Genomic DNA, 18,829 nt, shown 5'->3' with positions numbered 1-18,829 from the left:
GGGTGTTTTTGGGGGTTTTTTGATTGGTTATACGGTAGTGGTTCTTCTTGCGAGAGTTTGATTTTTTTGGTGTTTTTGGGTGTTTTTTGGTTGGTTATACCGTACTTTAGTGGTGCTTGTTGCGTGATTTATTTTTTTACGGGTTTTTTTTAATACTATACCTTTTTTACAGCCTTTTAAACTTTTTTACCTTTTTTTAAATTTTTATAATTCATTTTTTTAAAACATTCGATGTACGTTAATGTTCTTTCTATAAATCTCTTTTAATTTGATTATGAATTATGAATTCAATTATGAAACTTTTAACAAACATTTGATGTATTATAATGGTTATGCTTTTTTGTACGATTATTATAATCATTCAGTTGATGTATCAAAACATTTTCTACATAGAAATATATAAATAATACAACAAGATAGTATAGATTCATAACATAAACCAACATCAGAATCAACATAACTAAAACATCCTTCAAAATAAGGATGCTTTGAAATACAACTTATTAAGGATGCTTTGAAATACAACTTATTCAACAACATATATTGAACTTAAAACATCCTTCAAAATACCATGCACTTCAACATTAAACTTGTTTTTTTAACCATCATCTTAGTTATCAGGTCCAAAACAATCACTGACACTGGTTTCCACAATTTCTTTCAAATGGATTATATCAATTTCTTTTTCTTTGATCTCTTTCCAAAGTGCTTGCATCTTTGCAATGTTTGTGTTCACCTTCTGAAGATGTTCTTTAATGAAAGCTCTGTCTTTTTCTGTTTTCCCAGGGAATGTTGCTGGATGGATGAAGTTTGGTGGTGGTATGATACATGAATCAATTTTGTGTTGTGTTGTTTGTTTGTAAAATAAGGTAGGTTTTTTTTTTAGTTGGTTGTTTTTTTTTATGTAGTCTATTGAGTGAGTTTTTATGTGTGTTTTATTTTGTTATGTATATGTATATGTATATATAAGCAAATGTGGTTGTTAAAAAAGACAAAAAAAAATAAATATATAAAAAAATTGGAAATTTGTTTTGTTTTTTATTTATTTTAAAAATTAACATACATTAAATGTTTTTTATGACGTGTTGTTCGATAGTACAAGCATGCTCTGAAAATATTCGCAGTCTACAGCAACTCTATCAAGCCTTTTCAGTCATATATGTATTTGGAAATGAAAAAAAAATCTTTTTGTAATGATAACACGTCACATTTCAAATATTTCACAAGTAAAGTTAATTAAATTAGGTAACATACATTCAATGTATATTATTTATTAACAACTTAATTATATTTAATCTTTAACAAACATTTGATGTTTTTTACATTTTATAATGCTATTAAATATTTACTTTATTTTTTTATTACCAATATAGTACTATTTTTTTATATAACAAAATAACAATTTTTACTACTATAATACTGAATATAACAAAAGATAACATATATTCATTCATTTTTTTGTTTTTTACAATGAACATATGTAAAATTTTGAATCCATAGATTCAATTAGCAAAAGATAATATAGAATTATGCTAAACCATATCAAAAGATAAAACCCTATAATAAAAGATCAAATACAAGCACAATCATCCAAATTTCTCGATGTATTTCTTGTAATCAACAAGGAATCGGAGTATGTGCTCGTTTTCTTCCTCGAGTTTTTTGTACTTTTGATAAAGTTTGTTGTAGGCATGCTTTTCCCTGTTCAATTTACCAACATAGTATGTGAGTCTGTCTCTCTCCGAATCTTGATCTATGTAAATCGGAAGTCGTGGGATGACAACGTAAGGTGATGGCGGGCGTGGCAGTAGCGATTCTGGTTGTGGACGTGGTGCTTGTTACTGTGGTGGTGGCGTTGGTGATACTGATGGTTGTGGTGGTTTATAATCTTGACTGTGCTGCTGTTGATGATGAGGCTCTGTTTCTCTTTCTTTTTTGTTGTTCTGAATCGTCGGATGATGTCCAGTTTACACTCATCTTTTTGGGTTTTTAGGTTCTAGGGTTTTCTTTTTTGATAGAGTGAGAATGGTAAAGATAGTAATGTGTGAGTTTTAACCTTTAATCTCCTCTTTAAATAGAACTTGTTTTGGTATATTTTTTGGGATTAGTTAAAAAAATATTATAATATATATAATGCATTTCTAAATTCTATTTCTAATTCTAACCTTTTTCTTTTTTATTATTTAAATATGTTACTAGTATGTTTTTTGATATTCATTGTTTTTAAGATAAATTGGACGTATCTTAATGTTTTGTTTAGTTACTTTAATGATATTTTTTTATAATTTTAAATAAAAAATAAAAAACGTTACACATAATTCATTACATTTAACATTAAGTTAAACAAGATTCATAACATACTAGCTTTTAATAATAAAATATGCATACATTTATTCATTGTTAAACATGGATCCATTTTTTCCAACAAAATATGATGAACTTCATCATCAAAGTTTATCCATTAAATATGATGAACCTTTCATAAATTTTTTTGTATGTATATTGTTCTTTGTTTGCCTTGTGAATCATGTCAACAAGGATTTCAGCTCCTAAAAACTTAAGGTAATGGATCTGGTATTGTCAAGTAGGCAGAAGGTTGTGTTATTATATATGGTGGTGGTAGTGTTGTTGGTGGTGATCGTGCTTTTGATGTTGTTGTCATATTTTTTGATTTGTTTGAGTTTGTTGGGGAGTTTTTGGATGAAGACATTGTTTAGCTATTTTAAATTTGTTATTTGTTTTTTGGGGTGATAGAGAGACTGATGGTTAACACATTGTATAGAGGTCCTCTTTTAGGTCCTCTTTTAAGTTTTTTATCATACATTTTATGTATGTTAAGATTATAACATAAAATTGATGCATCGTATATTTTAAGATAGTCCAGCCCATTTACAAAGACTCAAAGGTTAAATGTTAATTTAAAATCATAAGTTTAATATTAAACAATATATGATACATTTGATGTATCATATATTCTTTTTTAAATGATCAATTTTTTTTTTATTCTTAACCAAAAAGATATTATTCATACTAACCAAAAGATTAAAACATAATATTCATAACATTGACAAATCAAGGAGTTACGAGAGTATCAGTAAAACTGCAGAAGATGTTACATCTGATGTATCATACTTTTTGCTAATAGTATTTTTTGTTTTGGAAGTAGGTATAACTCTCCGTTCTTGCGCGTTCACGAAGCAATTCTTTTTTTTTTCTTTTGTGTTATGAAGATTAAAGCTCTGAATGTCTTTGAATACTTCTTCTTTAAGCAGATTTTTGTCACTAAGAATTATCTTCGTTGCATATTTCTTTCTTAGTTTTTCAACTTGAGCATCCAGTTGCAATTCATCATCCATTAAATCACAATCATAATTTTCTTCCCCCATGTAGCTTTCAATAATCCTCATCATTAATACTGAATATCCTAAGTTATCTGATCTTGTTCCCCATTTCATCATCTTTCATTTCGGTTCAGAATATTTGATCAATTCAGCTTTGACATGTCCAAACTCTTTTAGATACGTTGAAAACAAAAATATCTGCACTTTGATTTTTTTCTTAGTTAATTTTCTATAATTTTTTCCCTGCAAACAGTTTGTTGATATCAACTTAAATATTAATATAATTTCTCACCAAAACCTTTGGAGAACAGCCATATTTGAATTCAATTGAGTGTACAGCTCTGCAATGGTCTAAGATCTCAATCTTTGATGTCAACAAATTGAAACACATTATGAAATTCATTGCATTTTTCACAACGGGGATGATCACCTAGAATAATTTCAATTTTTCCAAAATGTCAGCTGTATGCGTATGTTCTCATCGTTCTTATTATTCATTAATAATAAATAATCTATATTTTAAATTTCTATATTTTATATACTGTAAAATTTGTATAAAGTTTTACCAGTTATGTATCAGCAAATGTCAAATCTTTGCCCTCCAATGCTAATTGTCGAATAACATTTTCCCTGAATTTAATATAGGTTTCATGTTTGTACCCATTCTCATTCAGCATATCTCCAGTCTTCATTCAATGTATTATTTAAAAAATATATTAGAACAGCATACATTTGATGTGTGTATAAAAATAAATAACATATATTATATGTATCTTACCAAGATTGAAGCCTCCATCAGATGTTTTGTATGTTTTCTCGTTTTGTTCATTTTTTCTTCATGGTTTATTATCAATGTCCAGCAATCGATAATAGAGACTGAGATTCTTGTTGGGTGTAGCAAACTTCCAATCTGAATTCTGTTCAGCACCTTACCTTTTTCAGATTTGAATACTTGTTTGATGTTATTCATATCAAATTTAGTCATTTTCAAATATATAATTATAATGCATTTATGTTAAAAATATTGATACTATTATAATATATACTTACGTTGGTAGATCAACAAAACAGTACATGAATGTTGACAAATCATTCTCTATTATAGTTACTTCACGTTGTGCATCAACTATTTCCCATGTTTGTTCTTGCTGTGGGCTATCAACCAAATTGAAGTCGATTCCAAGGTCAAAAGATGGTATGCATGAATCTTCAATCATTTTTTATTTTCCTTTAGATTTCAAATTTGTATTGTTATCAGCATAAATAAGCGTATACAAATCTGTCTTCGTAATTCCTGTAAATGGGTCAACTTCATTTTCATCTTGAATTTTAATTCCTGTAATCTTTGTTTTCCATTCAGCAATCTCTTTACTCTTTCCATACATATTATTTGCAGTTTCAAAAACCTTCTTTATTCCTTCAATTTCTTCTATAATATGTTCGTATCTGAGCTCCAAACATGTGATGTATTGCTGTATATTTTTTAAATTCATATTAATAATGTTATTATTGATATTCATCAACTAAATAATAAAACTATATTTTTACCTGTTCATAATCTGGTGTTAGTAGGCATTCATAATTCAAGTTGCCCAAATCTTGCTTACAATCTTCATTCAACTTATTTTCACTCACATCATTATCATCATCGTCATCATCTATTAAACCTTCACCAAATTCACCATTTTCCATCTCCATTTCATGTCTTTTTTTTATGTCTTCAGATGACCATCTTTCAATCACTGCCACCTTGCGTTTATATTCAAATCCTGTACATTTGACTCTGTCCAAATATAGCAGCCGTCATCTAAAAACTAATTTGTCAGTTTCACATTTTTATGTATCATATAATTACGCAATCATATTCAACAATTTTTTTTATGAATATTTACTTACAATAAGAAACGTTAATGGCCCGTTATAAAACTGTTCACTGCCCCATCCATCCTTGCTCTGAAGTAGAGATTGGTAGATATATTCACACCAATCTAGTTTTGATACATCTGTTTCACTTTTGATACATGGTAAGAATTTTGTGTTGCATATTCCAAGCTGCGTCCCTTCAGCCATTGTAGTTACAAAAACAACAAGAAAATTTAACACAAACATTCTGTCAGCTTCTGCGTGTTCTTTCATATATTCAACCACTTCTCCTGATCGGATCCCTTGTTTCTTTTTTGTAAACTGATTTTTCTAGGAAATTGTTATTGGATCATCTGGGTCACTTCGATCCAATCTTTGAATCTTTGATCCACCAATCGGAACACCATCATGAATTGTTTTCTTTGAAATTTTTATTGATCCATTTTTCAGCTTCAGTGTTGATGACTTTTCATCAAACTTATCTGCAAGATACTAACCAAGCTTCAACTTATTTTCAGAAAACTTCAACGCTAAGATCGACCCAAATCCAATTTCTTTCACTTTTCTCTTTTATTCATCATTCATCTGTTGTATTGCTGTGTATACACACTTTGGTGATGATCTTGAGGTTATGCTATCTTCATCTGTAAATTTGTTATCATTTTGTTAGTTGACGTACTTTTTTACAAACTAATAACTGTTAAAGATGAATCTTACCGGTTTCTTTTTTTGTTTTTTACTTGAGGTTATTTTGAGTCATCACTTGAACTTGCTTTCTTTTTCTCTTCATCTTCCTTCTTCTCATTACTTGCACGTTTGTCTTTCTTATCAACTTTCTTTTGATAAGTCATCACTTGAACTTTCTTTTGTTCACTTCTACCTATTTCAATAATTTTTATATACATTCTGTAATTTAAGTTATCAAATTAAGAGATAAAAACAGTAACAGGTGTTCATTTCAAAGTCATCATTATCAAATAATTAATACCTTGTTCCACTATTTTCTTGATCTGTGGTCCTTCAAAGTCATCATCTGAATCAACCTTGCTTTCTTCTTCCTTTTCCTTCTTGTTATTTTCACCCTCCACTTCTTTATCTTTTTTTTTCCTATAATTTCTTTTTTCCTTCTTTGTTCCACTAGTTCCTTCTCCAAAATTATTATTATTCATAATAGATTGTGGATTTTTATTTGGTATTATGTTGAATTTCTTTTTAAGTATTTCAAACATTTTGTTCTCCAGTATCTTAATGTCTTCTTTAGTAAAAGTAGTTAGTTTTTGTCTCTTACTTACTAAAAGTTGTTTCAAACCTGCAACAATTTAGAAGAAAACATAGTTCATTAAAGTTCATAACAGTTTTTAAATCATATATTCATACATTATATGACAAATTCTTAATAACATACATTAAATGCATTAAATGTATGTTAGTACGATTCAAAAAAATGTATTCTATACATACTGTTTTATTAACATACATCATTTGTATATTATGAAAATACTAATTTTCATATCCCAAACTGAATGTTTTTATATCTGGATCTATCACTTAATTAACTTACATATGATGTATGTTATCCTTTTTTTATTTTTAACATACATCTAACGTATGATTATTAACATACGTCAACTATATGTTATATAATCAATACATTCATATAGTCCAATTTAATGATCTTATATATGAATCTATCAGCTACTTTAACATACATCTAACGTATGTTATTATTTTTTATTTTTCAAGTTTCAATACATTTTTCATAAAAAAGTACGATGTATTCAGATCAATACAAATATACAATTCAATATGAATACACAGTTTTATGATTTTTATTAACACACGTCGATTGTATGTTAGATAATAAATACATTAGTAGGTCCAGCTGAATGTTTTTATATCTGAATCTATCACCTACTTAACAAAAATTCATAGTGTGATGCATTCAATTTAATATGAATATACAATTCAATATGAATATCAAAACATATTCGTACCTATTTTTTGAAATTTTTTTGCGTTACCTTTCCCTTTATCTACTGGTTTTTTTCCTTTTCTATCTTCTTCGCCAGTCATCTGCAGTTTTTTTTCATATGTATTTTTTTATAAAATGAATCAATATGAATCAATATGAATCTTAAATGTTTCACGTATTCAGAATATATTTCTTAGCGAGTGCTGAATATACCTTGTCGCGATTCAATTTACGTTCAATGTTATTTTTCGATTTTTACGACTTGAATTTCTCAACTCGTATCGCGATCGATGTTTCTGATGTTGAATGTAACAATGAATGAATGCTTTGATCTGCAGAGAAAACCCTAATTTCATGTTTTTTGCTATTTTTTATTTTATTTTAATAATAATTAATATTTTGTGTTTGGACGAAAATGCCCTTCCGCGTTATTTTTTAGTCAGATTAGATCTGCGGCCAAGATTCACTTATCCCCTTATCCCTAATTTGGTGCTTATCCCTTGATCTCCCCCTATATATATATATATATATATATATATATATATATATATATATATATATATATATATATATATATATATATATATATATATATATATATATATAGTACTATGATAGTGTAATCAATAGAATTAAAAAATTTCAAAACAACCGTTGCAAAGTGTTATTCTCAAATAGTTGTCAACTCGTTATAGTTACACTATTGTTTATATAAAACTGTAATCCTAATTTTTTTTTGTAATGAAGTAATTTGTCAGCTCTTTATAGTCAACACTCCCATTATATTGTTTTTAATACATATAAACATCAATCTATTAAGTATTTCTTGTTAGATTATAGACCGTGTGTAAGATATTCCATTACGATGTACGAATAAATGAATTATTACATAGTTTTTTCAAAATTTTGGGCCCCTTAAAAATTTGGGACCCTGTGCGGCTGCACACTTCGCACATGTACCGAAGACACCCTGTGTAAAATGTTGTTCCACATAATCTATAGAGTTTAAAAATTAGGGTTTAGAAATTAGGGGTTAAAAATTAGGGTTTATCTATTAGGGTTTAGAAATTAGGGTTTAGGTTAGAAATTTGGGTTTGAGTTTAGAAATTAGGGTTTAGGGTTTAGTATCAATTTTTTCTTCGAGCGTTTTCCGCCAAAATAATAACATTCATCACAAAGTGTCTTTTTTAAATATTCATATTTTCGTGTGCTCTTAATGTTGGAGAAAAAAATTAGAAAAAATAAATTTTATTTCCCATTCCCCTCAAAAAAGTGTTTCCCTCTTGATTATGACCAAGGTTGTAAAAGATGCAAGTCGGGGACGCATCGGTCATGCCTTAAAAAACGACGCGTCGGACGCAACGGGGACGCAACGGGCGTTGACTAACATTAACTTTTTAAAATAGTTTTTTAAATATATATTTATATATAATATTATATAGATCGAATCTTAAAATATAATCTATATTTACAATAATTATGAACAATTAACAACTATTAACTCTATTACAAAAAAAAATAAAAAATTTACCGACTTTGACTGACTTTGACCGACTTGGACTGACTTTGACCGATTTTTTTCGAATTTGGTTGACTTTTTACCTTTGATCGACTTTTTAGCAACGACGCATCGGCCATGCCTAAAAAACGACGCGCCGACCTACTTGTCGGCCAAGTCGGTCGACTTTTGCAACACTGATTATATATATATATATATATATATATATATATATATATATATATATATATATATATAACATCAAAAACACATTTCATATAAGATTTAGTCAAAAATCCATTTGATACAAACTTTTTTTTTTTGAGTAATGGGATGACCCGATATAAATTTATAAAAATGAAAGAATGATACAATAAGTTCAAGTGCTACAAGTGAATCTTGCAGCCATAAACAACCAACTAGACAAACAAGCTAAATAACTAGCAGATAAGCCTAGCAAAGCAACACTTCTCATAGATATAAACTTAAGGGACCTTCCATGCATCTTTCATAAATCTGACTTGTTGTGAATCTTTAAACTTCAAAGACATTATCTTTAAGCGACAAGTAGAATATATCAAGTCGAATACTTGAGAGACAGATCGGGCTTGACCACCATATAATCTTGAGTTACGCTCTTGCCAAAGATAATAAACAGTAGAGGCAAAAACAATCTTTGCAACAACAAAACGAACCAGTTTTCCAGACGTCAATGGCACCAAAACCGCCACCACACTGCTCCACTTATCATAACTCACTAGAATTTGAATCATTGATTGAGCAGCAACCCACACTTGCGACGAAAAAAGGCACTAAAAAAGATGGTTATGCGAATCTTGCTGACTTTTACATAAAGAACATACCATCGCTATTTTTTTGCCAATCAACTCCCATGATTTTAACTTGTCTTGGGTCTTGAGCCTTTCTTCCATAAGAAGACAAATAATAAATGCATGACTCGGAATGCATCGTGAGAACCAAACCACATCAAACCACAAAACAATATTTGAACTCGGCCGAATTGAGTTCCACACTGATGCAACAAAAAAAGGCTTGGCAAGTACCTGATGAGTCCTTCCATCGAACGACATCACATTGATCAGACAAAGTTGGGACCATAATATTTTTCAAATTCAAATATTTAACCATCCAAGCTTGCGGCCATGCCCACCCTCCTTCATGAATAATATCCACAACTTTTGAATCATTTTTAAAACCTGCACGATAAATATCCAATCTTGAAATAACATTAATAAGAGGCCCATATTGACACCAATTATCATGCCAAGCAAAAGTGGATACAACATTTTCAACTTGCGAAAACAGGTAACCACGGATAGTCTCACGAATACGAAGTATCTTTCTCCACCCCCAACTTGCATCGAGTTGAATAGAAACTTCCCAAAAACTACGATCTTTATGGCGATACGAATGAATCCATTATACCCACAATGATTGTTTGTTAGAAAGGAGGCACCATATGTGTGAAGCCATTAAAGCCACATTCCATAATTTTAAACTTTTGATGCCAAGACCCCCTTCCACTTTCGGCAAACAAACATTCTTCCATTTCACCTTTGTTTTCCCTTTTCGCATTACACCTTGACACCATAGGAATCCACTTAGCAGGCTTTCAATTTCTTTAATTGTAGAGTCTAAAAGAATAAATACCGAAGCTCAATAAATATGCATAGAAGAAAGGACAGAAGTAATAAGTTAAACTCTTCCCGCAAACGATAAAGATTTGTTTTTCCAGTCATCTTTACAACTCTTGACCTTATCAACAAGGACCTTGCAATCCCTCTGAGATAGTCTGGACAAAACTAGAGGGACACCAAGATAACGAACCGGTAAACAAGCTTCAACGAATGGCATTAAATTCAGAATGTGTTGCTTCGAAGCAGATGTTACATTGGCAAAAAAGTCGTACTCTTGGGCATACTTGGAACCAAACCTGAGGTATGTTTAAATTCATTCAACGCCTCAGCTATAACCTTCACCGAATCGACATTAGCATATGAGAATAAGAAGAGATCATTCGCGAAACACAAATTAACAATCTTTTGTTTGGCTCACTTCGGATGATATTTGAAGTTCTCAGCCTCACGAACTTTCCTTTGCAACATAAGAGATTACACCTCCATGATAAGAGTGAAAAGATATGGCGACATAAGATCTCCTTCCCGCAAGCCCCTTTTCCCTTTAAAATGACCGTGAATTTCAACATTAATATTTATTGAGAATGAAGTAGTAGTGACACTTATCATGATCCAATCAATCATTCTGCGATGGAACCCAAAATGATGAAGGATTTCCCGGAGAAACGTCCAGTCAACCATGTCATACGCTTTCTGAATGTCGACCTTGAAAGCACATCTTGGAGTACCGCGGTTTAGATGATAACCCTTCATTAAGTCTTGAGTTAGCAAAATATTATCCGATATGTGCCATCCGGGAATGAAAGCTGACTGATTAGTTCCCACAATCTCCTCCAAACATGTAGTAGCCGATTAGTAATAATTTTACTAATACACTTATACAATACATTACAACATGAAATTGGTCTATAATCATAACCTTCGAGGGGCTTTTAACTTTCGGCAATAGAGCTAAAACAGTGTGGTTCAACTCTTTAAGAAGTTGACCATTATTGAAAAACGTCGTGATTGCTTCGCAAACTTCATTACTATAACAACCCGGAAATTTTCGACTAAATTTAAACCTAACTTTTATATAATTCCGACGACTCATGAACAATTATTTGCAAATAATTATGCATTAGTATTAATTTGTTGTACTACTACTACTACTACTACTACTACTACTACTACTACTACTACTACTACTACTACTACTACTACTACTACTACTACTACTACTATTATTATTATTATTATTATTATTATTATTATTATTATATTTAACAATATTATCAAAATTACTATTATTATTATTATTATTATTATTATTATTATTATTATTATTATTATTATTATTATTATTATTATTATTATTATTATTATTATTATTATTATTATTTATCATTTATTATGGTTAATATGATTATTAACATCATTAACATAATTTATATAATTATCATTATATATTTAGTATTATCATTTAAGAATTATTATTAGTATTATCATTATTACTAATATTATTATTATTAACATTATATAGTTATTAATAATGATAATTTAACATTTTTTCATTATTGTTATTATTATTATTATTTTGTATTATTCATAATATTAAAAGTATTATTATTATTAATATAATAATTATTATTATTAATATAATAATAATAATAATAATAATAATAATAATAATTATTATTATTAATATTATTATTAATTGTTAATCTTAATTAAATAAAATGAAAAATAAAAAATACCTAATTTAGGTCACGTAAATTTTTTTTTTATTTTTGTGATCTACTTTTGACTTTTCATATATTTTATAAAAAATTAGGTATCTGCTTTTAGTTTTTTTTTATAAAATCGTGATTTATTTTTTTATTGATCGTGATATATATTTAAATTCCCTACTGGTTTCAAATTTGTTTCTATCGACCTTTAATCACTATAAAACAATCAGGAAGCTCAGTGTATCATTGATATCCACTGCAATTCGATTTCGAAACAGAAAAAAAGGAAATGTCGAACCTCTGTTCTTAGTTCAATTATACAAAACCTCGAATTCGAATCCCATTTCAAAAACTAAATGTGCAGTTGTGTTAGGATTACTCTAGTTGAACTTTCTGCAAAGTTTCACTTTCCAATTTTTCTTATCGAGTTCCAATTTTGGAGTCAAAGATAATTTTTCAAAAAGTCAACCGTTTGTTCATAGCAAAATTCGTAATTATCTTGATGTTTCTGGTTCAATTAACGATCCCACTAGTTTCTAGTATGAATTGAAAACTTTTTCATGTAGGAATTATAGTTTAAAAGTCTATGAATTATTGAATCAAAAATTGATTTTTTTTTTCAAACCGAAGGCGGCAGCAGCAGAGGCACTCTTTTTTTTATTTTTTTTGTTGTTTTCTGTTTCTGTTCAGCAAAAAATGATGTTAATGATATATGTTACACGATGATGATGGATATCAGATGATGATGATGCGATAATAAGATGATGATGAGGTTCTGATAGATAGATGGTGATGTTAGCGAAGAACATGAGGATATTAAATTAGGTTTAAGAAGTGGAAGTAAATGAAACAGAAAATATAAGTTAAATAAAATTCATCCTGGGTTTAAATCAGATAAAACGAAGCAGAGGAGTGGAGTGGGGTGTTGTCGGGTTAGCTAGAGGTCGCGAGTTCGAGCCCCGTCTTGGGCATTTTTTTTAAGAAAGCTTTCTAAGGTAGTTTTCATTTTTATTATTATTACTATTATTATTATTATTATTATTATTATTATTATTATTATTATTATTATTATTATTATTATTATTATTATTATTATTATTAAGTATTAGTATTATTATTGTTACTATCATTATTATTACAAATATTAATCATTTAAAAATTATTAGTATTACTAATATTATTATTATTAGTAGTATTATTATTATTGTATTATTACTAATTTTTTTCATTTTAAATATTATTATCATTATTAAGTTTATGATTATGTTTATGATTATTATTATTATGAAAGTAACACAATTTATTAATATTAGTATTAGTATCATTTTATAACTAATAATACTATTATTATCATTTTTAACATAAGTATAATTATTATTATTAGTATTGTTATTATTAAAATTATTATCGTTATTATCATTTTTACAAAAATTAACATTTTTCCTATTATCAAAACTATATTATTATTATTATTATTAGTTTTAAAACCTTATTATGATTATTATCATTTTTACTACCAGTATTATTATTGTTATTTCAAAATAATACAACTCTTTATTCATTATCATTATTAAAATCATTTTATCAAACAAAAACTTATATATATATATATATATATATATATATATATATATATATATATATATATATATATATATATATATATATATATATATATATATATATATATATATATATATATATAAACTTGATATAGGTTCGTGAATCCGAGGTCAACTCTACATTTGTTCAATGCCGTCATATGCATATTTACTACAAACTATCGTATCGTATCGTATCGTATCGTGAGTTTTCATAGTTCCCTTTTTTATATATATTTTTGGGCTGAGAATACATGCGCAATTTTTATAACTGTTTTACGTTTAAACACAAGTACTCAAACTTTTATGCTATATACGTGCTTTGTCATGCTAAATCCCTACCGTAATATCGTTAATTGCTGAGGTATAAGATGAAAACTTAATTATTGTTAATAGATCTATTGAGAGTAACGTCTCTAATCATTTGACCTCTGGTCTTTGGTTACATAATAATGATTCAACGACATGAATAACAAGTTTCACTGGGTAACTTTGTTTAGTCGCGATATTACAAACAGCAACTCTTTCGATTGATATATTTGGTATTAATCAACTTTAAACTGAAATCTTGTGGTCTAATGCTACAATGAACTATTGATTTATGATAAACCTACGAACTCAATCAACCTCGTGTTGACTTTTTAAGCATGTTTATTCTCAGGTACTTAAATATTACTTCCGCTGTATATCTGCTGCTTTGATGATGATTGCTTGCTATGCTTGAAGTCTTCATTACATATCATATCAATTAAAGACATTTAATGCTCTAAATACAATGTAATCTATTTATCTTCCGCTGTAAAACTCAATAAAATGTCTCATATAGAGTCGTTCTTGTTTATACAACTGTGATTTGATATAATTAGTCACAAATACCCCATGCCCTATTTGGGGGTGTGACAGAAATGGTATCAGAGCAGGGCTGTTATAGAGAACCAGGATTGTTTTTTATGTGTGCCTAATGTGTTAGCTAGGGTGCCTTAGCAATCTTTAGGACTATAGCCTTTCCTGCCTTAGTTTTTATTGCCTAACTCTTATTATCTTGCTATCTGTTATCTATACTTTTACCTCTTGCCTTACGTTTTCCTTAGAACACTTGTAACCTTCTTTCTCTCATTCTTTTCGGATAACTAGCATGAACCCTATCGTCATTACAAACACCGAGGACTGTCACTCATGATTATTAAAATTCTCGACATTCCTTTGTCATCTATCATGGTTTTGTGTATTACATATGTATTTCATGAAATGTTATCCATGATTCTTGAAATCTCTACTATTCATATTCATTACTTTCAAAATCTTTGCTTTCTCGTTATTTTTTATCATTGAATTTTCTTGATGGATGGCGTCTACGAAACTCTAGAATGGAAGGGTTTGGATTACCGATTTAAAGGATCCTATAGCTCAAGCCCCTAGGCCTGAATAGGCCACTACGAATTGAAAGTCTTTAATTGAAAGTATATCTATCAATCCTTGTTGGAAATCATTTTCTTAATAATTAAAGTCTCGACACGTTATACTGCGATTATTGCATAGATGATGTACAGACAAATTCATATCTTATCATATCTATCCCAGTAAACTTTGTCTACCACTTTTCCTAAATTTCCTCCGTAAATTACGGAAATCTTTTTGCTATATATACGTATTCAAGGAGACGAATATATCATTCAATATTCAATACCCATTTCATATCAAACCCTAATTCCAATCACATAATATGGATTACTCACTTGATTCCTCGAGCTCCACAGGCAGCGTAACCGGAACGAACAAACTAATTAGTCATCATCTTTTCTGGATGAATTGGGGATGGGTTCGTAGCCGACTTAATCAATGGAGAAGTGAAGAAGGTGATCCTTTTCACCCACCACATTGCCCTATTGGCGAAGAACCTGGAGCAGTTACTGGCGAACCAGTTCGGAACACTATTTTCACCCTCATTTCCAGGATATCCCGCCACGAATATATAATATCTAGAATTCTAGATCTTATTCATCCTCTTGTCCGAACTGCCAATCATCCCAGTATAATAGAAGAAGTCAACGAGCTTCGAGCTATAGTAGTGGCTCTGGAGAGAATATGGTGCAAAATCTAAGAGCATCAGTAGCATAACCAGCACCGACAGCACCACCATTATCAGCAACAGCAACACCACAGCCACCGAAGAATATTATTAATAATGAGTTAAGAGGTATTGACTCATTCTTCCCGAAGAATTATATATGTATACCTTATATATATATGGTTTAGAAAAATAATAAATCTTTTCGTACTAAGCTATTACGTGTGAATCTTAACTAATATGTACTACTTGGTTAATTCATATCACTAATATGCTATGATGTACATCCTTCGCTAATAACTTAGCAATCGTTAATCACTGCTTCAACACAATAAACTCCATTTCATAATAAACCAAGTTCATTATTCAAATACATGTTTGATTGTATACTTTCATTTTTGATGTACTCGAAACTTTTTTGAAAATATTATTCGTGCCTTGCGAAGTTCAAAAGGATTCCACGAGCACCAACATCATATACCGAGGTATATCAATAACAATGAACGATGAAGTATTGATTCATAACTTCATTAAAAAAATATTCTGCGACGATTATGTAATCTCTAAAGTTTTGGAGATTATTTATTCTCTTTTCAACCGTAAATCAAATGAGTTTAATATTATATTAACTCATTAAATCCATAATTACATCTGAACGAATATATATGTACGTATATTTTCATAAAGATTGTAATTAAAAATTCTTTTGTACAAACTGTTGATTGAGAAAATATTTTAACGGGTAGGTAATACCCGAGAAATATTTATATCTCACATTAATATGTTACATTATACATTCTTCAATTCTGATTCTCATGAATTATATTCATTCGTATTCTGTGATGAATTATCACATCAAACCACCGAACTTACCATTCATTACTTTTGAAATTTACAACATTTCGCCTTCAACCGTTAGATCCGTTGACAGGTTACATCCTGCGTTCAACGATCAAATTCAAAATCCTTGAAAACACCTTAGAACTATAACCAACGATTCAAATTCGTTAACCCTAATAATGCTGATGAAGCAGCAGAAGCTGTAGATGGTCTTAATGACCAGAAGCTTGATAATAAAAAAAATTATGTGTTGGAAAAGCTCAAAAGAAAATCTAGTATTGAAAAACAGATTGAGCAAACCATGAAGGAAGCTGTGGACAAATCCCAAGGACTAAACCTATAACCAAAGAATCTAGATGATTCGATTTCTGAAGGAAATCACAGAAGATCTTGTTACGCATTCTAAATCTTTAGAGAAGAATTTCCATCATTATCCTTCGATTTTAAATATTTTCGTATTCTTCGTGATAAATATCCTCGATATTTCTAAAGATATCTTCATAACTATTCTTGTCCGCAATAAATTATCTCTTTATGATATCTTTATTACATCATAAAGGAAAACTGTTTAAGTTTCTATATTCTGTAAAATTTAAATTCAAATTTTGAATGATTTGAAGTAGTGTTGGGAATTGAAGCATGAGTTAGTATAATATAATGACGTCTGGCAACGTAATTATATTACAGTAAGTCATGCTAAATTTTTAATGGAAGATGATGATTCATAGACTTTATAATCATCATGTGCCATGTTACATGACTCTTACATTCTACTTAAACTCTGAACATATCAAGAACATATATTCTTGATAGTTCTATCCTCAGTAATTCTGGTAATGTAACAAATCAAATCATGATATTACGTTCCTTCCTACTTAGGACATTAGGTTCATTTGAAACTTCATACCTACGAATTCTGGACCATTATTCGCTTTACTTAAAGTCGAGAAGAGAAAACAAGAGCAAAGAACTCCGACATATAAGGGAAAATATAAAGCCTGATAACAACACGGAAATTACAAACCGTGTATATCAATACGTATTGCAACGTAAAGACACGGGAGAATTAAAAACATTATAACCCCAAGGGAATAGTAGAAGAAAACAAATTCCTCTGGTGGTAAATGAAAAAGAAGAATGACTGTATATATGGTCAATATAATAACAAGGATCAATACGGGATTGAGCATATTAACAAATCTTTTAGAAGTATGAATTGAGGAAGAAAGTATAAGTGTGGTGAAGATAATGAAACGGAAGAAGCTAATTTATAGCAAAATTCCAGACACGTCAATCGAGGCAGTTTACCGCATTTAATCAAAGAAAATCCCAATTTCCTTAATTATCGGAGAATCAAATTTTATGAAGATTTTGAAGATTTTCTTTAAATCCTTTGAATTCCGGAAATCAACCGTGACTACGTCAAAAGTAAGACAAATCTTTATCCTCCACATTTCACTCTTTTACAATAGCTTCGTTTATACTCTTCCTGTAATTGAATCGTTTTATCTGTATTACTCAATAGTGATAAAACTCTATTTATCAACTCATATTCGTCACGAAAACATTTTTATTATTAGCCATGATGACCACAATCAAATTTCGGCACTAAATCTCTTTTAACGGGTAGGTACTATAACAACCCGGAAATTTTTGACTAAATTTAAACCTAACTTTTATATGATTCCGACGACTCACGAACAATTATTTGCAAATAATTATGCATTAGTATTAATTTGTTGTACTACTACTACTACTACTACTACTACTACTACTACTATTATTATTATTATTATTATTATTATTATTATTATTATTATTATTATTATTATTATTATTATTATTATTATTAGAGTTAATTATACCATTGGTCCCTGTAGTTTATCATAAATTACACCGATCATCCCTAGCTTTTAAAAGTTATACCGTTGGTCCTTATGGTTTTAATTTTGTTTGGCGTTGGTCCAGTAGTTAAATCCTGTTAACTCCTACTGTTAAATGATGGGCCCGAGTCAACACCTTTGATCAAAAAGTCAGAAGCTGAAAGTGAAACATTTGAAGACATGTTTGATGAAAGTTCCTCTTTTGAAGTTTCCGACATTGAAGATACTGCTGATGAGAATGATGATTCAGAAGAAGCGAATGTAGTTAAAATTGATGATCTTAGTTGCATGAAGTTGGCGGAGTTGCGAGAAGTGGCTAAATATCGAGGCATAAAAGGATTCTCGAGACTAAAAAAAGCTGAGCTCTTGGAGTTGCTGGCCAGTTGAGAGCTTACA

The sequence above is a fragment of the Rutidosis leptorrhynchoides genome, chromosome 4 (assembly GCF_046630445.1).
Source record: "Rutidosis leptorrhynchoides isolate AG116_Rl617_1_P2 chromosome 4, CSIRO_AGI_Rlap_v1, whole genome shotgun sequence".
In the NCBI taxonomy this organism is placed as follows: domain Eukaryota; kingdom Viridiplantae; phylum Streptophyta; class Magnoliopsida; order Asterales; family Asteraceae; genus Rutidosis; species Rutidosis leptorrhynchoides.
This window is presented reverse-complemented; position numbering follows the sequence as displayed.